The sequence below is a fragment of the Thalassophryne amazonica genome, chromosome 1 (genome assembly GCF_902500255.1).
Source record: "Thalassophryne amazonica chromosome 1, fThaAma1.1, whole genome shotgun sequence".
Classification (NCBI taxonomy): Eukaryota; Metazoa; Chordata; class Actinopteri; order Batrachoidiformes; family Batrachoididae; genus Thalassophryne; species Thalassophryne amazonica.
Window position 1 is genome coordinate 79,912,141 of NC_047103.1, and position 24,029 is coordinate 79,936,169.

The following is a 24,029-nucleotide window of genomic DNA, read 5'->3' on the forward strand; positions in this document are numbered from 1 at the left end:
AAACTAGCAAGCCTGCGACATGCATGAAAGAAGTGCATTTTTACAATCCAGTACTATCTTACACCTTCGTGCATGTTATATGGACCTGTTTTTAGAATGTTTTACTTCATTTGGACATAATTCCTTAAAATGAGATGACATCCACACCATAATCTGGTATGGAGAGCTTTGCAATTGCAATGTTAAATAGCTAGCATGGACTCTGTGCTAGAATAACCAACTAATTACATGAAGACACTGTTTTTGTTACTGTACAGGATTGTATTCCAAATGACCAAAGGTAATTGCAATCTGCTTTTATTTGTTTGTTTGTTTTAACCTAAACTGGATGATGGCTGAGATGTGGAAGAGGTGGTTTTGAAATTTGATGTTTTGTATTGTCATATGTGTTTAGTTTATTTATCCTTATGATTGCAATTATTACTTTGAGAAAAGTTTTTTCTCCTCCTTCTCCTCTTCTTCCTCACTGACAAACTGTGAAGCGTGGCTTTGTCTTGGCTGAAAAACTAACTGATTGAGAGCAGGGGATTGCTGTGGTATACCAGATTCATTAAGGAGAAGATTGGATTGTCTCAGTGATAGTAAGGGGCTCTGCTTGTGTTGCAGTTAGGAAGAAACAAAATTCTACGGTGCCAGTCTCTCCTAAAACCCGTGCTTGACAAGAGTGGTGGTGTGGAGCTCTACTCTTTGTCAGCAGGGCCAGTGAACTGAGGCCTGTAGAGGAAGACATGGAGTTGAAGTGTACTTGCACTCCTTGTGGTCTGTGGGTAGCCAGGTGACTAATCATTTTAACATCTCAGACAAAGATGAGTTCCCTCCTCTCTTAGGCAGCCGGACAGATTGTGGCCTTGCTGAGCCATTTATAATCAGCAACCTCAAAAACTACAATGTTGCCATCTTCATTCAGGAGTCTTTCTGGGGCTTAACTTGCAGATATTTTTTAACTGTTAGTCTGGATTGACTATGTAGTGTGTCCTGTTGTCCATGACATGGAGAATGATATTGAATGCCAGCATTCAAGCTACTTTAAGTGGACATCATGGTGCTTTGAAATAAAGTTATAAAACAACGTGTCACATTTAAAACTAATGATCGCTTGACTCTTCTGGGATGTGTTCTGTCTCTACTTTGTTAAGTGTTGTTGAGGTATAGTAAGACCAGCAACATTGGTGCCTTTATTAACAAGGAAATGTTTGCTGACTTTTATTTCATAGATAATGTTGTGATCTTTGCCAAATCATTGAATAGAGAAGTTGAGTAAAGAGTTGTATCTAGGTTTGTGATTGTGTTGGATAAAGTCTAAGATTCAGGGTTGCAAATACGTCCAGGACTCAACCAACAAAACTGTATCTCGATGCTATAAAAGTGTTGAATTTAAAGAGAGATTCCATAATTTTGGCATTGATGTTCATGGCTTTGGGTCCTTGGGTTCTGAGATGCTGGGGAATAGCCAGCCCAGTCTCACTGTTTTTTTTTTTTGTTGTTGTTGTTTTTTTCGTGCTCCCGCGACAAAATGAGTCAAATTTTCGTGACAGGTTTTTTTTTTTTTTTAACTCACTATGACTAACCCTACTCCTACCCCCAACCCTAACCTTAACCATAAACTAATCTTACTCTTTCCCCCCACCCTAACCATGACCCCCCCACTTCACTTTTAATTTTGTGCAGCCATCACGGAATGAATTAGAATGAATTTGTGCTGCCATGACAAAAAGAGGCACTTTTTGTCACAATATCATGAACCAGTAGATTAATGTATATTTCGTGCTGTTGAATCACGACTTGTCGTGAGACCAGGTTGGAATAGTTTATGTGGTCCCTAGACTATGGTGGTATTGTGGCGTTCATAAACTTTGCAGGAGAATAAAGGCCCAGTTCTTTTGGATCCTGATGCTTCTTGTCAAACTGTGTGATTATGAAACTCATTGTTGGCTTTGGTGCTTGGTCTTGTCATAGGATGCTTGGCTGTCAGTGGAATTTGATTGTGTCAAATAAATGGTTATTTACAGAGACACAGAAGAAACATTCCACTTATATTGTGAGGAAACATCAAATGTAATATTTTGGCCATGTGGTGCACGTCTCCAGACATAATGTATCACACAGATACCTCAGTGTTGAGGACCACATCAGATGGAAAAAAGAGGAAGCCCATATATCACATGGTTGTGACAAATCAATGGCTATTTTTGGAAGTTGGAGTTGGACTGGCTGTGCATTTACTTTGTGTCTGTATATATAGCACTCTAATATGGATCACAGCTCACTCATACCATTAAGAATATACACACTTTTCACATACATTTTGCTCCATGAATTAAGGGGGTGATACAAAAAGAACCTCAAAACAAACAGTGACAATGATGAACACAATGGTAGTGACAACTGTTGACAAAAACACTGTCCACAGCAACAAGGATGATATCAAGGATGCTCAAGAGAAAAATGTGTTTAATCATGGCGGTGATCAGGATGATAGCTGTAATTGCAGAAATATGCAGTTTTACATGATATGCTCTATGACACAATGTGAATTACATGAATTGCATGTGTATGTGGGAAACTATGACTCTATATATGGTATGAAATAGAAAATGAGACTTGTGATAATATAAATGATTGTGAGTCAATGCATCATTGCCACATAGCCCACAAAGTGCAGACATGTCCCCATGACTACATAGGGAGCTTATAGCCACAACAAGTACCCAGGGCATCCATGACCGTGGGATAGGACAAGTAACACACGCCAGCAGAAGGTGAGAAGTGACCTTTGGGACTGCAGACCTGTGTGAGCATTACCCACAGTACACACACCCACTGTCCCAACATCAGACAAAACCCAAATCCCCAGAGAAAAAGGCAAATATCCCACCAGTCAAGGTCCCTGCACCCATGCCAATGGGAGGGGCAGGCTGTCTGACTGGGTGGGATGCCATTGAGGTCCCAAGGCAGTGTGGTGGATGTAGCGGCACACAGCACAGTACATGACCTAACCCAGGGGTGGGCAATGAGGACCAAGACAGTGCAGGCTTTCCTTGCAACCAATCACCTCAGCAGGTGGGTTTGCTGATGAGCTTCTCTCTTGAACATAAACACCTGATCATTAATGAAATCACCTGCTGGTCATTTGGGTCATTCCGTGTGAAATCATCAGGTGCCTCTCGTGTCACCGACTCAGATTCTCATGATTTTTTTTTTTTTTTTGCAAGTACAACCCCAATTCCAGTGAAGTTGGGACGTTGTGTCAAATGTAAATAAAAACAGAATACAATGATTTGCAAATCCTCCTCAACCTATATTCTATTGAATACACCACATAGACAAGATATTTCATGTTAAAACTGATCAACTTTGTTGTTTTGTGCAAGTATTTGCTCATTTTGAAATGGACAACGGAGACCCGGTGTTATGTGCTGGGATGTTTGGCTGGCTTTTTGTTTTCTGTTTCTCCCACCAGGTGGTATGCATTCAGGACTGAGTGGCTGAGTGTTAGGACCTCACCCTGAACACCTGAGGCTTGTTTTCACATGCAGGTCATCAGGGCTCACAGCTGTGGTGTATTCTGTCTTGATCAGAGATTGCTGCACTTAAACCTTGAATGCACAGTGTGTGATTGCCAGAGACTTGACCTTGTGAGCAGACGTGTGAGATCGGCGTCGGGAGAACAATCTCACCATTACGGACGCAGAGACCGCTCCAGGTTTGACGCCACAGTCTGTGAAGGAGGATTGGGTGAGGTCTCACGCTCTTCAGCACACTTCCTGAGGTAATTTGGTTTTGGTGACTTTTATGAAGTAATGACAGTAGATTTGGTGTCCCTCACACCTTGTTGTATCGAGCTGTCACGTTATGCTAATTGTCTAATCAGCTTCTGCTGCAGTGGAGATTTGAACTGAGTTGTTCTGTGCCTGCAGGGTGAGAAGCTGATATATATTTAAGCCAGGAAGTGTTTGCTGATTGTGTGCACCTTTGAGCTGTGTCTCTCTGGGTGGAGTTGGACTCACCTCATGTTTTCTTTCTTCACAGACTCGGTTTGTCGCGGCCACCTGGGGGGTGTCGGCGGGGTCCCTGGGTCCGAACTGCTGTGGCTCCGGACCGTTTGCGCTGCTGAGAGCGCGCCGTGTTTTCACCTCACCAGACCGTTTATCACTGCACTTATTATGATTATTAAATTCTGTTATCTTTTGAACCGTGCTCTGCTTATTTTATGCTGGGTCCTGTCAAACGCTGGGTCGGTGCTCCGACCGCGTCCGACACATAACACCCGGACTGTTGAACAACTGAACTCGTACATCAAGCAAGAATGGGAAAGAATTCCACCTACAAAGCTTCAACAATTAGTGTCCTCAATTCCCAAATGCTTATTGAGTTTTGTTAGAAGGAAAGGTGATGTAACACAGTGGTAAACAGTGGAAAATCTTTTTTTGAAACATGTTGCAGGCATCCATTTCAAAATGATGAATTATTTAAACAAAAACAATAAAGTTTATCAGTTTGAACATTAAATATCTTGTCTTTGTGGTGTATTCACTTGAATATAGGTTGAAGAGGATTTGCAGATCATTGTATTCTGTTTTATTTACATTTTACGCAAAGTTCCAACTTCATTGGGATTGCGGTTTTACCTACATATGTCTGATGAACACATGCAAAATATTTCTGTGTAGTTCCAAGTAGTTTATATATATATATATATATATATAAGGGTACCCACAATCCTATTTTTCACTCGCAAATGCATTTTGAGCTTTTGTTCATTTTTAAAAGGCATTATCTTAGCTAAAAATGCAGATACACACTATTTGGGCACCCCAGATACAGTAGTAAATTTCAAAAATGTGATACAGTGCTAATTTTTCATTATGTAGCAGCACAAAAATGGCAGTTTGTCCATTCTTGCAAAAAATTACAAATTTTCAAAGAGCTGTGCTAAAGCTGGGATTCAATTGATAATCTTCATATTGGAGAATACCAACCGGGTCTCACGGCAAATCATGATTCAGCAGCATGAAATATACATAATCTTTTGGTTTGTGATATTGTGATGAACAGTGCCTCATTTTTGTCACGACAGCACAAATTCATTCTAAGTCATTCTGTGATGGCTGCACGAAATTAAAAGTGAAGCCGGGGGAGTTGGGGTGGTTATGGTTAGGGTGGGGGGAAGGAGTAAGATTAGGTTATGGTTAAGGTTAGAGTTGGGGTGGGAGGAGGGTTAGTAATAGTGAGTTAAAAAAACACCCTGTCACGGAAAGTTGACTCATTTCGCCACGGGAGCACGAGAAAAAAAACGTGAGACTGGGCTGAGAATACACATATCTGGGGTACTAGTAATATGTGTGTAAATCATTGTGGTCATAACTTGAAGGGTTTTTGAATTATTGACTCTTGAATATCGAACATGATTGTAGAATGTCAACAATAGGCCTCCAGTCTCTTCATGATTTGACCATGTGGGCAAGTACTCAGCCGCTTCATAATTTCTTTCTTTCTTTTTTTTTTTTTTTTTTTTTTTTTGTGGAGAGCATATTGATAAACCAACTTTATGTCAATTTCTTTATCCACCTCAAATGCCTTCATAGTGAAAAAAAAAATGCAAAGTAGGGTACTGTAACATGGTGCGAACCAATTTTGAATCTGTATTTGCATATTCAGAAAGCAATATATCAGCTGTGAATGGAAGCATAAAGCTCAGATTTGGTATTTACAATATTTGGCATCCCAAAATAATGGATCATCTTTGAAAGCCAGATTACTGAGCTTATTTTTTCTTTCATGGCATCATAAAATTTGCAGTTCAGTCATCAACACAATTTTGTTACAAAGTTTTGAAGAGCTGTACTCCGAGAGTAAATTGAGAGATAATTTTGATATTTCAGAATTCACTTTCTCTAAGTAAAATATATTTATGCGTAAGAACTGCATAAGCTGTAATTAATTACTCCAAACAAAGCAATACATGCACTCCTCACTGATACAATATATACAGGCATAGAGAGGACTTGTGACCTTGCCAGAAAGATGTGTCGGCATCGATTAATAGTCTCTGGTCCCCTCCCCTCCTGGGGTAATGATGAGTTATTTAGCAGGCTCACATCGTTGAATAGGTGGCTGGCGCAATTTTGTAGACAGCAAGGCTTTAGTTTTATTGATAACTGGCCTTTGTTCTGTGGCTGCCGTGGCTTGCTGATGCCGGATGGCCATCACCCCACAGGGCTTTGTCTTAGGCCCCCTGCTTTTCTGCCTTTATATAACACCCCTTGGGCACATATTGCAGCATTTTGGGGTTCCCTTTCACTGCTGTGCTGATGATACTCAGTTATACATGCCGATACCTGCTGGTAATCTCATCCACATAAAATCCTTAGAAGATTACCTTGCATCAGTGAGAAGCTGGATGTCTAGCAACTTCCTATTTTTAAACTCTGATAAGACTGAAATGATGTTTCTTGGTCCAGTGAGACGTCGGCATCAATTTGACCAGTAAACTCTTAGCCTTGGCTCATGTGTCATACATCACACTGACAAAGTGAGGTACCTTGGGGTAATTTTTGATCCTACGTTGTCCTTTGACCTCCATGTTAAAGATATTACGAGGACTGCTTTCTTCCACTTGTGAAATATTGTGAAGATTTGTCCCATCCTGTCTATGGCTGATGCTGAGACCCTGATTCATGCGGTTGTCTCTTCTAGATTGGACTACTGCAATATTCTATTTTCTGGTTTACCGCAGTCCAGCATTAGGGGTCTCCAGTTGGTTCAAAATGCTGCTGCCAGAGTTTTGACATGAAGCAGAAAGTATGACCACATGACACACATTTTGGCATCTCTTTACTGGCTTCCTGTCCCAGTGAGATCAGACTTTAAGGTTCTTCTACTAGCCTATAAAATTGTTCAAGGACTGTCACCTCCCTACCTAGCTGATGTAATTAAACCCTACGTACCAGCCGGGCTTTGCGTTCTCAAGGTGCAGGACTACTTAGTGTCCCAAGGGTGAATAAAAAGTCAGTGGCTCACAGAGCTTTCTCTTATCGTGCCCCTGTTCTGTGAAATGATCTCCCTGTGTCAATAAAACAGTCAGATTCTGTAGAGACTTTCAAGTCCAGACTTGAGACATGCTTATTTTCCCTTTAGTATGGCTAACATATTGGCATACTATGTTTCTATGTTTTTTACACTTTTAATTCATTTAATGCATTCAATACATTTAATTCATTTATCTTAATTCTGGGTCTTTTAGTGAATGTTAGGGCTAGTGGCCAGTGATCACCTTAGTATTTCTTCAGTTTTTTGTTTCTTAATGCTGACAAATTTCACTGTATTTGTCTTTCTGATGCTTGATTCTGCTTTTTTTCTTTTCTCTCTGTTTGGTGTGTGGCTTCATCCAGAGGTTCTTGTGGTATCTGTTCCATAAATTGTCCTGTGCACCAGCAACATTTCCTGTATGTTTGTTTTGTAAATTTTTTTGTAATTAGTATCTGTAACATGGCCCAAGCAGAGGGTCACCCCTTTGAATCTGGTCTGCTTGAGGTTTCTTCCTCAGAGGGAGTTTTTCCTTACCACTGCTGCTCTGGGGGTTGGTAAGGTTAGACCTTACTTGTGTGAAGCACCTTGAGGCAACCTTGATTTGGCGCTATATAAATGAAGAAAAAAAAATGAAATTGAAAATATACACTGGCAAGTAAGCAGGTGCCTCCAGTTTCTTTATGTGTAGCAGCTGAATATCAGCCACATTTAAAACAATGAGGAGTTACTCTTGATGTCAGATCTAGTTTTAAACTGCAGTAACTCATGATCAGCTTGTCTAAAATTGTTTTAACAATTCCCTTGCCCTATTAATGCCTGTGATGAAATGAACATACGAGGTCTGTTAGAAAAGTATCCGACCTTTTTTTTTTTTTTTTCAAAAACCTGATGGATTTGAATCACGTGTGCTTGCATGAGCCAACCTTGAAACTTCGTGCACATGTGTGAATTTTTTCACGCCTGTCGATTGTGTTATTTCCTGGTAAGCAGCCTTTGTGTGAGGTGTGTGTCGTGTGCTCGGCGTTTTTTCATTCCAAGGAAAAAGACGGAACAACTGGAGGAGTGCGACTGCATCAAATTTTGCCAGAAGCTGGGCGACAGCCAGGTGGAAACCATTCGGATTATTCAGACGGCTTTTGGTGACGATCCTATGGGCATCACACAGATTAACGAGCGGTACAACCGGTTTAAAGACGGCCGCACAACGGTGGAGAGCGAGCCACGCTCCGGGCGGCCATCAATGGAAATGACCAGATCATTTCCAAAGTGAATGCTGTGGTGACGTGGGACCGTCGTGTGACTAAAATTGCGGAAGAGGTGGACATCAGCACTTTTTCGGCACATTCCACTGTGACAGAAGATTTGGTCATGAAAAGAGTTGCAGTGAAATTCATGCCGATGGCTTCGGCACGAAGCTGACGGAGCAAAAGCGCCTTCATGTTGAAGTCTCACAGGACATGTTGTGACATGCTCACCTCTTCCACAATATCTTGGATAGTCACACGACTGAAAAGCCACCGAAAGCTGTCTGAATCTTCCGAATGGTGGAAGAGGTGGGCATCATTTTTCGGAGTCCAGCAATAAATCTATGCTTGTAAATCCATGTTTGTTCTTTATCCACCTGAACACCTAATAATAATGTCTATCATGCAGGGTGTTAATTTCCTATCTCAAGTCCCTGTGGGCGAGTAGCAGGTCAGCATGTCACAGATGCTTGACTTGCGCAGAAAGTAGTCAAGCGGCGAGATATACAGTGTATCCGGAAAATATTCACAGCACTTCACTGCTTCCACATTTTGTTATGTTACAGCATCATTCCAAAATGGAGTAAATTAATTTTTTCCTCAAAATTCCAAGAAGATTCCAAGATTTTTTTTGCATGTTTATGTAAAATAAAAAACTAAGCTGACACATATACATATGTACGCACACCCTTTGCTCAATACTTTGTTGATGCACCTTTGGCAGCAATTACAGCCTCTTCTTGAATATTCTTCTTGAATATGATGCCATATGATGAAAAAGTAAAGCGCCATGAATACTTTCCAGATGCACTATAATTGTATCTGTTGCGCACACTGTAGGATGTTTGGTAATCAAGACAACATGGGCTTAATATATATTTATTTTACTCTCACAGTGGTGCACTGCATCAGCCACAGATGGGAGACCCAATGGAGTGACATGTTCAATGTGCAATACAGGAGCACGCTGTAATGTTTGTGCTGTGTTCTGTGTTTCTTCTGAAATACGGTACAAGCACATTGTGCTATTGTGGAGCGAGTGGCAGGCTTCAGGCCCATCGTGTCCTCGTGTTTTTGTCAGAAAATCCAGATTTTAACCACTTTGGTGACTTGCCTCCTGACATGTCAAGCACTTTTAAAATCTAACATGAAATCTGTTCCCGAATTGTACTTTTTTTTTTTTTTTTTGCTGCTTGTTAAATGAAAACATATGAAACACAGCTATGGACTTGAAGATTTATTATTCATTCATTCCTTCATTTTGCCTGCACGTACGTGCGCAGGTGACAATGACTCTACCGAGACATAATTTGATTGAGCTAACTGACGCTGCTAATTCTTGTAACACACACACAAAATCCGCTCCGCTGTAAGCCGTCTGGATGCATGAAGAACTGTTCAGATGAAACGCTGACATGATTTTTGGCTGGACTGAGGAACTACACAAAGTCAGTGCACAGCATCAGTGGACTACACATTACAATTTGGACTTTAGCAGCAGTGGAATGCCAAAATGTAAGTCCCTTTTCTGTTGTTTATAAATTAATAAAATGTCAAATGACAAGGATCTATTTTAGCTGTTATATAAAACAAAATCATTCATCTTCTCATTCATCTTCACCGCTTAGTCCAATTAAGGGTCGCGGGGGGCTGGAGCCTATCTCAGCAGTCATAGAGCGCAAGGCAGGGTACACCCAGGACAGGACGCCAGTCTGTCACAGGGCCACAGACAGACAAACAAACACAGACACACCCACACACACACCTACGGACAATTTAAAGATCCCAATTCACCTAAACTGCATGTCTTTGGATGTGGGAGGAAACCGGAGTACCCGGAGGAAACCCACGCAAACACAGGGAGAACATGCAAACTCCACACAGAAAGGCCACGGGAATTGAACCCACGACCTTCTCGCTGTGAGGCAACAGTGCTAACCACTAAGCCACCGTGCTGCCAGAAAACAAATCATGAATGTTTTTACATTCTTTCAATGGAACAAATATTTAATTCACCTCATGAAATATTTGTACCATTGAACTCATAAACATTCATTATTTGTATAAGAAAGACTTCCACATACCCCAACATACAAAAAAATATAAAATGGAAATTCATGAAATTAGGTCTCTCTCGTGGCCCCGAAATGCTTCTAACGTGCTCAAAGCCTATGGGCCCCCACCAGGAGTCCTGCCCCTGGACCCCACTGGGGGCCTACGGTGGCCCTCGGGCCCCCCGCTGATTATCATAGGTTTTTTTTAGATAGATAGATAGATAGATTTATTGTCATTACAAGTGCAACGAAATTTCTTCCCACACAATCACCTCAGACAAAAATACAATTAATCCACAGTTATTGCAAGTTGAACGTAATAATGGCACACATCAGAATTAGAACACCCATAGATATACATTTGATTGTTTATGTATGCTGAACTTTAAGACAGTCCATCATCCGAATTGAGGCAATGAAAAGGGGTGGGGGGGATTCTCATGCCTGTTTTCCATACCTGCTTACTCTAATTAAGGGTAACTGGGAGCTTTATCATTATTATTACTATTTTCCAATGTGGATTTTTTTGGCAAAATAGAAATGTGATCTTGGTTTATTTCTTTTAAAGAAGTATTTTTTTCTTTTGCGGCAGAGAATTGTACCTGGTCTCATAATGAGTAGGTTTGCTCAGCGTGCGAGTCATGTTATAGGTTTGTCGTCGTAGATTTTAATCCATAGTTTGTGCTGTGAATGAACTTAATGTCCCACACACACATGCATGATGCACACACACAAGGCAAATGTGTGCTATATACCACTGCCTCAGGTTATTGTGAATAATTCATGTCTTCAAACACACACTTGCACATATGTGCACAGCGTTAACGGGCACACTAATCCAGTGGGGTGTGGGTCAGTCAGGCTCCAATGTATCGGAACTGTTACTTTTTAATTAATCTGCAGCAGCAGTGCAGTCAGGGTCCTGTACGTGCTGAATATGTATTGTGCAGAGCTGTGAATGTCTCACCTCTGGCCTCCAGTATTATGCACCTCTTTCCTCATGAGAGTCGCTTTGCCCAGACGTCATGTGCCTATGCACTGCATACACAACAATATATACCAAGGCAAGTTGGCTTGTGAATTTTTTTTAAATTTCACCTTTATTTAACCAGGTAAGTTATTAAGAAAAAAAAATATTATTGACAATAATGACCTGGTGGATAGGGGAAACCACAGAGGTAAATCACAAATGTGGATCAAACAACACATTTTTACAATTTTTATGTTCAGTCATCCTTATTCATTTTTATTTTTCTCACTCACGCTTGTTTTATTTATTTATTTTTTATATATTTTTTATTTTTTTATTTTTTATTTTTCTAAATGGCTCCTTTAATTTTCCTTTATTAATTCATTTTTTTTTTCCCCTCTGGAGTTTGCCTTCTGTGTTCACACATCACAAACCACTATGCTCATCCTGACTTTCTTTGCCTTGTTTTGTGTATTATCTACTTTTCTTCATTGCAGATTTCCCAGTTTAGTTTTTCCTATGACATTGTTGTCCTCATGCCCAGGCAGTTCCATAAAAATGTGCACAATCCCAAAAATGTATTATTTCCTTTTAAATTGCATAAAATGTTCAGAGTTTATTCTAAATGTATTTTCATCATATCTGTTGGTTTTAACTGTCACTGCCATTGAAACCACCTATTATTAGGATTAAAACCAAAAACCTCTGCCACATAGATACCAGATAATTATGGGGCACAAATTGTTATGATAAATGTCACTTTAAGGTTTTGTTACTTTTTTGCAGTTGCATAGTATTTGTATCATTGTGAGTATTTGGGTGTCAAAATCCAACTCCTCATGCATGTCGTGCAACCTAGGAAACGGATCTATTGGGGTGAAATATGGTGGGGACCTTGTGTTCCCCGTTGCCACTACATCGACCATGAAGACCCAACAGGAACACTGAACATGAGACAGCTAATGGGGCTTTGGAGAAACAAGAAGTCCTGCAGCAGGTCCTCAGACCCCAATTGTCTGGGATTCCCATTCATTGACCAGGTTACATATCTCTGAAGGAAGGTGTGATTGTCAGCATGCAATAACATTCTCACATTAAACAAATTTGTGCACAGGCATGTCTAGATCAACCCTGGATGTAGATTTTCCTGCTGCGTAGCCCAACCACAATTCTTTCATTGATCAACAAAGAATGTGAATCTGGAAGCCCTTAGCTCTGACACAGCACGGAAACAGCAGATGTGTGATTCAGTTGTCTGACCCTTGGAAGAAGCAGAAAGGGTTTTTCAACAGCTGCACCTGTGACTGAGCAGCCCTATTTAGGATCTGCTCTGTTCACCCTGGACAGAGAGGGGACTAGAAAAGTTGCCGTGAACATACTCTGCTTCACTTTAACTTGCCTGGATTACTGTGTCCAGAAGGTCACCATCTCTGTGGTACATAAACACAAGTGATGAAATTTAGTACATGGAACATATGAACCTTGATGGACAACAAAAAGTTGGGCCAATTGGAAAGGCGATCAGTTCTCATCTCTTGCAAACTCCAGAAACTTGACCTTGACATCATTGATTTGAGTGAAACAAGTAAAGCAAGAGAAGACCAGCTATGGGAAGAGCAAAGTGACTGCAATTTCTTCTGGAAAAGGCTTCCCGAGGAGAAATGACAAATCCACATTGTTGCCTGTTTTGCCATAAAGAACTCTCTCCTTCCAAAACTGTCTAAACTTACTGGTGGGTGTCACTGAACAGCTGATGACACTCTATCTCCATCTTGCAAGTGAACGGCATGCCACAGTCATTAGTGTTTATGCTCCAACAGTTGACACCAACTATGAAGAGAATGAAACCTTTCTACACTAATCTGCTGTTCCAGCATCTGACAAGTTCATCCTTCTCTGCAGCTTCAATGCCTGGGTCAGAAAGGACCACCAGCTCTCAAACAGAAGCATAGGGAGAAACCGAGTGGGCAAGTACAATGTCAACAGCACCATGCTTCTCATGAAGTGTTCCAAACACAATCTCCTCATCACAAACACCATCTTCACGCAAAAGGACAAGTTCAAAGTCTCCTGTCAATACCCTCACTCAAAGCATTGGCACCTGCTCAACCACATCATCATCTGAAGATGCGACCAGAAAGATGTCCTGTCTGTGATGACTCTTGCAAATGACTGTTGGACAGATCATCTGCTCTGCTCCAGCAGCCAGCTGAACATTCACCCCAAGAAGAGGCCTTGGACACTACAAAACTGTCAAAGGTTCAACATCACCAAACTGGAAGTGCCAGAAATAAAAGCAGAGTTTCAACAGTGTCTGTTGCAAGAGCTCTCCACGAAGTATTCTGTCCTGGCTCCGAAACATTGATAGGAACCTCAGCACAGCCAAAACAACAGCCTGCCAAGAAACTCTTAGACACCAAAAGAAGAAGCACTAGGACTAGTTTGATGAGAATGACCAGGTCCTCCAGTGACTCATCAACCAAAAGCCAAATGCTTTTCTCAACCTTCAGAAAGATCTGACTTTGCAAGAGTAAAGGTATCCACTCCAGCAAGCAATGCGACTGCAAAATGAAACTCACTAACTGTAAAATCAGTAGTAGATCAACAAGGCTGCTGAAATACAATTACTCCACCCTCCATCCATTCAAATACAATCCCTCCATCCACCCAAGGACAAGCACCTCTGTGAGGCAGCGATAGCCTGAGCCTGCTGAAGACCAAAGATGATATCAATGCTTAATGGAAATAACACTTTGAAGTCCTCTTAAACACCAACCCAATCATTGAGCAGGAGGAAGTGCTCAGCCATTTACCAAGACAAGACATAAGGCCCTCTGACACTTGCACAACTTTGATCCGTGCACTTGTATGCACTTTGCCGTGCAGGAGAGTAAACCCATCTCAAACTAGTTGGAAACCATTGTAAACTGTGTGCAGCTTCATGCACGTGCGCAAAGAAAATTTTGAAATGTTTAAAATCTCCATCATGTATTAATTACGTGAACTTCAAGTGAACATTGTGCAAACAAGTCAAAAACACTGCATGTGAGTGCGAGTGATTGCGTCAGGGCACTGCATCAGAGCACAGCTTGTCTGAACGATTATAACGAGGTCTTAAATCTATCATAAGCATAAATCACCAAACAGCAAATCACCCGGTGCAGACAACATTCCAGTTGATGATAACCAAGGATGTCACTTTCTCCAGTGCCAACTGCACCGACTCATCTTAAAAATTTGGAATCAAGAAGAAATACTAGCACAACTGAAAGACTCAATTATTGCTACCAACTACAAGTGGAAAGGAGACATTTCTGACTGAGGAAACATCTTGGAATATCCTTGCTGTTGACCACAAAAGGTTCTTGCATGGATTGTCAGTATCAGACAGAGAGCAGGAACAGAAAACATCCTTCCTGAAACCCAGAGTGGCTTCCAGCCATCAAGCGGGACAACAGACATGATCTTCGCTGTCTGCCAATTGCAAAAAATTGTTGAGAGCAAGACCAATCATTCTACCTTGCCTTCATTGATTTGGCAAAGTGGGTATTAACTGACAACTTAATAGGTAAAGCATGACATTTTATGATGTTGCATTCCTGATATAAGTCCAGTAGAAGCACAGGATAGTGTGGAGGCTAAAACACAACACCCTCTCGCTGATGATGTGCTGACGGGTCATGAGAGCCACTGCACACTGCCTTACCCACAAAAATATGCAGTGATTAATGGCCCAAACCCAACCAGACCCATGGAAAAAAATGAGGCCAGAGAAAGTGCAGAGAGATTTGTGTGATGTAGCTTACCCTACTTAATGTGGACAGAACCAAGAAGTGAAGAGCACAACATCTGGTGCCTGCATGTCTAAGAGGGAGAGGGGAAGAGAAAACAAGAAGTGATGGGCGGAGTGAGCTTCAGTATGTTTCCTACGTAGAGTACAAAAGAGCATCATGTGATGTGAGCTGTTCCCCATCAATTTTTGTCACTCTTAGTAGAATGACCTTTCTGGTAACCACTCATTTGCCAAGATGACTAATTTTATCTCAGGGACATGATGCAAAGAGCTCTGACAAGCTTTGTGATATGTCACTGCTGGGATGAGACAGGACTCATTTCACCCATGAATTCCATGGATGTATTCTCCCATTGAGGCTGTGGGAGTCCGTATGAACTGTTTTAAGGTGTGTGAGTGAGATGTGGTATTGATAAAAACAAAAAACAAAAAAAAAAACAGCATGTGTTCCCTGTCTGTTTTCACTGGATAAATAAAGAGAATATATTATTCCTTTGCATATCTGCACCAGGTTCGTTTGAGCTTTGTGTCATGACCCGTGACATGATTTCTGCCTCCTCTGTCATAATGTTTAATCCAAAACCAAACAGGGACGCCCATGTCGGTGTGATTTACAGCAGAACAGATAAGACATACAGCATTTATTTGGTTTTGCCAAATAATCTGGATAAATTATGGAATGGAAGATTTATGTGGGGATTGGAATGTGCAGCACCGTGTCAGAAACATATTTTATTTTACAACCATGTTGGCTCTTGAAGAGGACTTGTCTTAGACACAAGGAATGTTTGTACTTTTAAGTTGGTTTTCATCTCAGATTTGATAAACTATCATTTCAGGTTGTTTGGGTTCCAGCTAATGCTACGTTTACACATAACGACGACAAGTCACGAATGCCACGAAGTACACATTCTTGGCCGCTGATCACGAATGTGATGATTCGGGGCAGAGGCGTCAGGTCTCCTCAGGAACTGCTGCAACCTGTTACCACACGTTACAATTAATGGTGTTGCTGGAGAATTATCAGGAAACATTACGCACGGTCAAGAATAATGTTCCGCGTTGTTGCGTGCTATCGCGCGCTATTGCGCGTAACAGCGCATCGTTAAGTTCTGTCACGTTGTGAACGAGGTGAATTGTCTCCACACACACACACACACACCCATATTCATCCAACGGAATTTCTCACATTTCTCCAAACATCAGGCACATGCAGCAGGTGTAACACCTGCAGGAGCACTGAAATGAGGCTTTTAGCCGACTTGGTGTCAGCAATCAAACTGATTGCGATGCAGCAGGGTTTAATTGTGCGCGCGCTTCTTCCTCCGTCGGACTGGAGGAGGTGCAGAGATATTTGGCTGCACGTGAGTCTTTCGCTCCTCTGGTTCAGACTTGTTCTCCTGCTCAGGTGGAACACCTGCATGGGCGTCCTGAGGAGCTTCAGCAGGAACTGTGGAACGACATTTGGAGCCGAGTTTAATTGTGTGCACGTGACAGAAAACTGATCCGTCGTGGCGCGCAGTGAAATGTGACGCCACGTTACAAGTCGTGTCAAAACTTGACAGTTTCCATGTCACTTCGTAATAACGCGTGACAGTTTGGGCTCCAAGAACCATCACAGGAACCACTATGAACGTTGTCACGTTCTACTAAGGATCACTACTCATCAAGACGGATCAGTACGCTCAGTTGCGACCTCCATGACGTGAGACGAAATGAAGGTGGAGTGTGACATTTGTGGAAGATTTTTTGACAGGCAAAAACATGCTCCACGAATATCAAGAATATCACGCACCAATACACACTATTAAGAAACCAATTCAGATGCGTTAAGTCACATTAAGAATGTCAGGAATGTGTCACGAATGACAGAAAAATGACATTCGTAATGTGTCTTGGTTATGTGTAAACGCACCTTAAAGTGGAAAAAGTTCATTGTTAGACTATTCCAGTTTTCATACCCAGTGTGTTGAAGGCACTCTGTCTTTCTAGATCATTTTCTCTTTGCATAACAAGTATTTTAGCAAACTCTTGGCCGTGCCCACAACCTTGGAATAAAAAAAAAAAACTTTTTTAACTGTTCTTACATGCTCACATGACAATGTTGCAACAAAAGAAAAAGATGATATAGTCCCTTTTGTGTGGGAGAAGATAAGTTTGTGAGAACAGCACTGGGAGTGTTAACATCTTAGTTCCAGTGTGCTGAAGGAAAGAAATGTGTTTTTGAAGATGAGGTGCAGTGACAATGTCTCCCCCATGGTGTGCTGTGTGTAAGATCCCACTCGGATGTGTTTCTCTGTTCATTTGGCTGCTCAGCACTCCAACAGAGTATGCAGTATGCACAAATAATACGCGAGTACTATTTAAGATGCGTACACGCAGACAGGAAAACAAAACAATGCTGATCATCATTATATGTAAATATTGTAACTAAAATCCCAGTCAATATTCTACATGTTAATTTTTCACTGACATTAATTTATTGTGGCAATGAAAAAGAGCGGTGTTCTGAGAGCACAATGACACCAAACGTGCATTATACCAAATGTCTGTGTTTTTTAGAGTCAAAGTGTCAAATTATTTCTTTCCATCCATGTCCTCAAAGTTTGTGCCAAGTTAGTCAAAATCAGATAATGTCTGGTTCACACAGCAAGATTTTCAAATTGCCTGTAGGTTTCCAACACGTGAGAGACCACACACATGGAGGTCAGACAGAAAATCTCACAAACCCTCTCCAGATTAAACATTACTTCAAAGTGAACAAACAGAGGTGGTTTGTGGACTATTTCTAAAAGAGAAAAAATGATACAAAAACAAAAAGAAAAGGCTTTGGTTAAAGGAGTGAAGACAGCATGACCACTGGACTTCCTGGTGTGCCATAACAGCCATTTTGATTTTGGATTCCGTTCAGTGCGTCTGTCACCTCGCTTTCTGATTGGCTACACATCACATTCAGCAGGCTGTGTGCTCATTTGTGGACACCACACGCTGGGATATCGGGCCAAGACAGTCCAACATGTTGACTATTCCCAATTTGTGGTCTGAGCGGTCCTGACGTCCTTTCAAGCAGACTAGAGCACTCTTAACACACCACACATGGCAGTAATATCTGATAAGATTATCTTTAGAGCCATCACGATAGTCGGTGCTTCCTGAAGATTGTCGGAAGGGGAAGATCATGTCCGAAATCGGCATAATTATGTTGCCGTGTGAACCACACATAAGGTGTTGTTAAAATATCTTGCTGACATTTATACAGTCACAAGAGCATACGTATACATCCACCAGCTTCACTCATTAAAAGTTAATGTTGTACAGTCCCAGTCAAAACTTTTGGACACACACTGTAAGTTTATTTTCTTTTTTTTTGTTGTTTTTTTGGGGGTTTCTTTTGTACTTTAACCTGTTTATGCCCAGATTTTATTTATTTTTTATTTATTTTTTTTATAAGTGGAAAAAGTTGCATTAGTAGTACCTTTGAGTTTTTTTTTTTTTTTGTGAGTGGAAAATGACACTGATACTCTTCGGCAACAATTGTTGCCAGTGGGGCAAAACGGCTTAAAATTAACATTTTGTTTTAACTTTGCAACATTAGTTTTTGGGCTGCCTTACAGTTTTAAATTGCTAGACAAGTTGGTGGAGTCCACTAACCAAATGTTTTGTTTCTTGAACCTGGGTTCCTCTAGTCTCTACAGGGAATTTTCCTTGCATGAAACACTGAACCTAAAACTACTTCTTGTTTGGATGTCTGGCTATTTCCCCTGGAGGAAGTGACAACAAATATTTAAGTAACCTTTAATTGTTAAGCTGTTAAGTAGTGTTAAAAAATAAATTCAATAAATTTCATTTTTCCCAGTGTGGTATCATTTCATTGTAGTGCTTATTTGCCAGTGAAAAAGAGGGGTCTTGATTAAATCACTACTGTAGCATCATAATATTGAGATACAGTTTCCCAGCAGTTGGCAGGACTGGATAGGATTAATAGAGTCAGTCAGTGAATCAGTGAGTGGGACATTCAGCTGCTTAAATTCAACTTTGTAATATTTGTCGGGGTGAATACAAATGAAGACCAGTGAATTCCTTATCATAGCCATGATGGAATCTTATAATATGTAAAATAGAATGAAGATAGGCTTGTCAATTTTTTGTGAAACTGTGTTGCTAAATTGCAATATCCTGGTGGCCACTAGACGCCATTGTTTGACACCTACATAGATTCTTGACATTTTCATTGTGGATTGTATGTCACATTTATTATTTGTATTATTTGTTCCATTGTGTGACTTACATAGTGTACTGTTTATTTTGATTCTTTTTAATATGCATTTTTGTCCCAAACATTTTACTCTATTGAACGACTCCACTGCATTTTCATAAAAATTCATCCACGATACGAGGAAAGTAATTCCCTTGTGCTGTAAACAGTGAGATATGCGAGGATAGCTTTAGAAGTACTGTCAGATGAAGAAATGGACAAGTTTCTATCGCAGTTTTTTGCTGGTCTATGTAAAGAAGCCATGTGCTTCAACACACACCGCTGAGCTTAATGGCCGACACGCTGACTGGATTCACTGTACAGTATACTGTCTGTTTGAATCCTATACTAATACAATAACATGCTTTTGGAGGGCGGTATGGATTTTCAGAGGCCCGACGTTCACGCCCAGTCACCCAAAATAACAGATATTCGCCCAAGTTAGACGAGGGCAAATATCTGTCATTGTGGGTGATTGGGCATGAACGGAGGGACTCAGAAAATGCATACCACACGACAACAGCATGTTATTTGCATTATTATCACTTTTTACTGAGATACACAACACGTAGCGTGTACATAACAAGTTGGCTCACTTTAACTTTTGTCGTGTCAGCTGGCGCGCGCTGCCCTCCGAATTTGGCAGCGCGTCCTCATCAAGCTGGCTGCTTTAGCTGCTGTTCATTGTCGTACTATCCATGAGAAAATCATCCAGAATATCCATATTGGGACCAAAACACACTTCTCGCCTTTTCGTCTGTGGACAGTTCTTGGGCTGAGCGCTATGACGTCATTTGTTTACGCACAGCGGACGGGTATAGCCAGGTAGCGTCGACGTAAATCTACCATACCGGCCTGGCAACGCCTCGGTAAAGTGATAATAATGTTCAATACACCTTATAAATTATAATTCATTGGGATATTTATACCACAGTTCTCTGGACTGCAACAGCTATGTAATTACAGTGTTATAAGGACAGCAGTTTGTTGTTTTAACTACAGTTTCTGTGCACAGGTTTACAATTCTGCCTTTACAGTGCAGTCACTCTGAGTGAAGAAAAGCGTCATGCTGTTCTGAGAGTGCAAGGACCAGACTGTAGCTTCACATCTCCTCCTGTCTCCAGAGGAGCCAAACCTTCTTATGCCATTAGCACACCTCATCTTTTAGCTACAGCAGCACTTTGTGTACTTCAAAATATTGAATGCTCACTTTTGTAACATTTGCGAGAGCGGGAGGTGAGAGTGTAGGATTCTCCTTGTGGTGAGAAAGCCAGGAGCTGTCCATGGCATTCTCATTGGTCTGCAGAATTGCAAAGTATTACATAACATCATTGAGACCCTCAGTGTCACAATGAGCAGTGATCCTGCCACACACAGGCTGTTATTACCACATAGTGGCCCTGAATGTAAACTAACCTGAATTAACATTTACTAAGTGCAAGACAAAAGGAACTGTGCACAGTTGTAATCAGATAACGGCCACTTCGTATGATTATAATATTTAAATGAGTTCAATCATGTATTAATTACATGATTCATGTAATTGTGTGTGTGTGTGTGTGTGTGTGTGTGTATCTATTTTAAATTTGCAGGTTTGCAGGCTCAAATGGAGCTTCTGTCTATGCCAAAAGACAACTCTAATGGGCCTTTCACATTGAATATGTCGGAAGCATCAAAGGCATCAAGAATCGGTCTAAAAAGCATTATTTTCAATAAGATGTGTTGCCTTTTAGAGGCGTCAGAAGCGTCACATTAAAAGCCAAGCTAAAGTGAAGCTTCTGACAGGAGCGCGCATTGCCGCTTGTTGGCAGGCTGACACGGTCAAAATTCAAACCAATCCAACTTTAGACGCTCTGAGCTGTGACGTAGCTTCGCGCTGTCCAATAGGAACGTGTGTCGGGCCAAAACATGGATGACTAGTGGCAGAAACCACTGATCTGTACAAAACAGATCTGTGCAGAAACCACTGTCACAGGACTGCTCATTTATACAGCAGTTTTCTGAAGAAAAATCCTTGGAAATGTTTTTTTCTTGTTGTTGTTTGTTACCTCAAAATTTCTGATTACTGTTAAAAAAAGTTTAGAACACTTGTAATTAAAATAGCTAAATAAATCAATAAATGGTTCTTTAGAAACCTTTCATCTGTAAATTAAAACCACCTGTTATTTCAGATTAGATCATTTCTTGTTTAACATAAGGAACCTCGGACACTGTAAATAAATACAAATGTTTATTATAAATGCAACAGGAAATAATTTAACAATAACTGCAATGTGATTGTAAAGTAGGGTTTCTGTGACATAAAGCTGATGATGAATTTTTTTAATGGTCATTTCAACTTGTAATTACGTCAAAATATGTAATTGCCTTTAATGTTGTTATCAGGACAGAGTCATTTCTAAAATATGAATTTGAGCACAAGTGGAGAACTTCTACCTGTGCAAATGTCTTTTGACTTTGATTTCGTGGACATTTTTAATGATCCATTCATTTGTTGTTAAAATATAAAATGAAACAGCTTTTTAAAAAATAAAAAATAGTTACTGTTTAAAGAGCCTTTTATTTAGAAGCAGGTGATGTTATTCTGAATTCTCGGGACCAGATGAAGGTCTCTTCTGCAGCTTTGAACTCTGGTGGTGTTGCTGAAGACACTTTTGTCCTATTTTGAAAAGCAGAGATGTTTTCTTTCGAATGGACTTCGTGGTGTTCAGCTCATCAGTGGAAGTTTGGTTGTCTGCACAGCAAATATTCCTGATTGGGACAAATAAAAATATTTCTTAAAATATAATGAAACACTAAACAGTTTATATATATATATATATATATATATATATATATATATATATATAAAATCGATGGAACAAAAGAACACCCGAAAAAAAAGTTATTTAATGTTGAGCTTTTGTTGTCTCTGAAAAAAGCTGTAGCTTTATTTGGTGAAAATAAAAAAGACCGAACCATTTACAAATTAAAGCTTTCACTCAGATCAACTGTGCTAAAAAGCTAAGCTAACGCTAGCCGATCATTAAACCTTCGCAGCAGTTCAGTAAACGTCACGTTTTATTTTTATATTATTCTCACCTCAGTAAAGCTGCAGAACTAAACTCCGTTGGGCAAACTGGGCCTTCGCATATATCCAAAAAGTGGGAGATTTCGGACTGAGTGGGTTTGCTCCATCCCCCTGGCTGCCTGCCTCGCTCTGCCCAGGGATGATGCCTGAAGGCCGGCTTCTCCGTGCGGGTCGGTCCGCTGCTGCGGGTCGATCGATATCCCACCAAGTCGTCAGTCCTCCCTCGGTCGGCGTCACTCTGAAAAGTAGCTGAAAAAAAAAGCTTCTCCCAGCATGGTAATGGGAGAATCATTCTACTGCTGTTTTTTAAAGCTTTTTGTGTGGTTCAGGCGATGCAAATTCAAGATGGCGATCGCTGAACTTTTTTCAGGTTGTGGAAACAGTGTGACGTAGCAATCTCTGCTCCCTTGCCGCTTCCGAAGCGAAGCGTCTGACGTCAGACGCGTTAAAGCATTGGTAGGCATTGCCTGAAGCTTCTGACGCTTTCAATGTGAAAGGCCCTTAAGGGTTAAAGATGAACAGTAACAAAAACCATTTTAATTGTTTTGATATTGAAAAGTCTAGACAGAAACTGCCCAAGTTAGCAGTTAGCATATTGTTCCAGTCCCTACACTGTTCAGATCAACCCATCCCATTGGCAGCTCATTGCTATTCATGTGTCAAGTGAAAGGATTTTTGATAACATTCACTGTACTATGGAGTGCATGAGATTTAGAGTGCTGTCTTGAGGATCTGTGGCACATGGTCTAAAAAAACAATACATATCTATTTTGGGGGGTGTGCCCAAGGCGTTATTGCTATCTTGTGGTGCAAATGCGGCCGTGGTACACAAGGAGGTTTGGGTTGCTCAGTTTACTATTCATTTATATGATGTAGTCTTAGGCCTTGTCCACATGGAAACGGAACTTTCCCCATAACAGTCTTTTTCTTTGTTGTTTTCAAAAAGTGTTGTTCCATAAAGATGGCACAGTTTCAAGAAATATCTGCTGCAGTTACGTATGCCAGGCCAGTAGGTGGCTGCGTAACCCTTCCAGAAAGTAGCATTTTCAGCCACCGAAAATGTTGGTTCCATGTGGACGAAATGCCAATACAATAGATTTCTTTTATTCAAACTATTGGTGGCAAATTCCCCCCTCCCCCTGAAATGTGCATGTTTGTGCAAGTAGTTTGTTTTTGTGAGCTCCAAAGCCAGCAACTCCTCCGCAGTGAATCTAGGCAAGGACCCCTGTACAAAGAATCACAACGAAGAATGGTTTGAACAGGTTTTATTCTTAAAAACAATGAGCACAGCTGACAGCAACAATGTGACATGCAATAAGAATTGTCAACACACAGGCTTGGATCAGGCACATGGCAATCAGTCCAAAGACACCTTCACCTTATCTGAGGGGAAAAGCAGAAGAAGAGTAATCCAAATAAACAGGCAGAGTTGAGGACACACTGAGTTCAATAATTGCCAAAAAGACAGGCGAAAGACAGGAATCAGAATAATGGTTAAAAGTTAAACCAGTGTAACCCGAGCAAAAAGAGTATGCAAGAAAACAGTAGTCTCAAACGACAGTGAAGGTCAATCAAAGAACACAGTGACATGGAACAGGATAGGGCAGGGCAGCA

At 40.8% G+C, this 24,029-nt stretch overlaps 1 protein-coding gene across 3 annotated transcripts in view; it reads left to right on the forward strand.

The window, feature by feature from the left end:
- LOC117512002 (partitioning defective 3 homolog) overlaps positions 1-24,029 on the forward strand; it is a 1,323,734-nt gene that overhangs the window by 870,700 nt on the left and 429,005 nt on the right. The gene's annotated exons all lie outside the window — the stretch shown is intronic.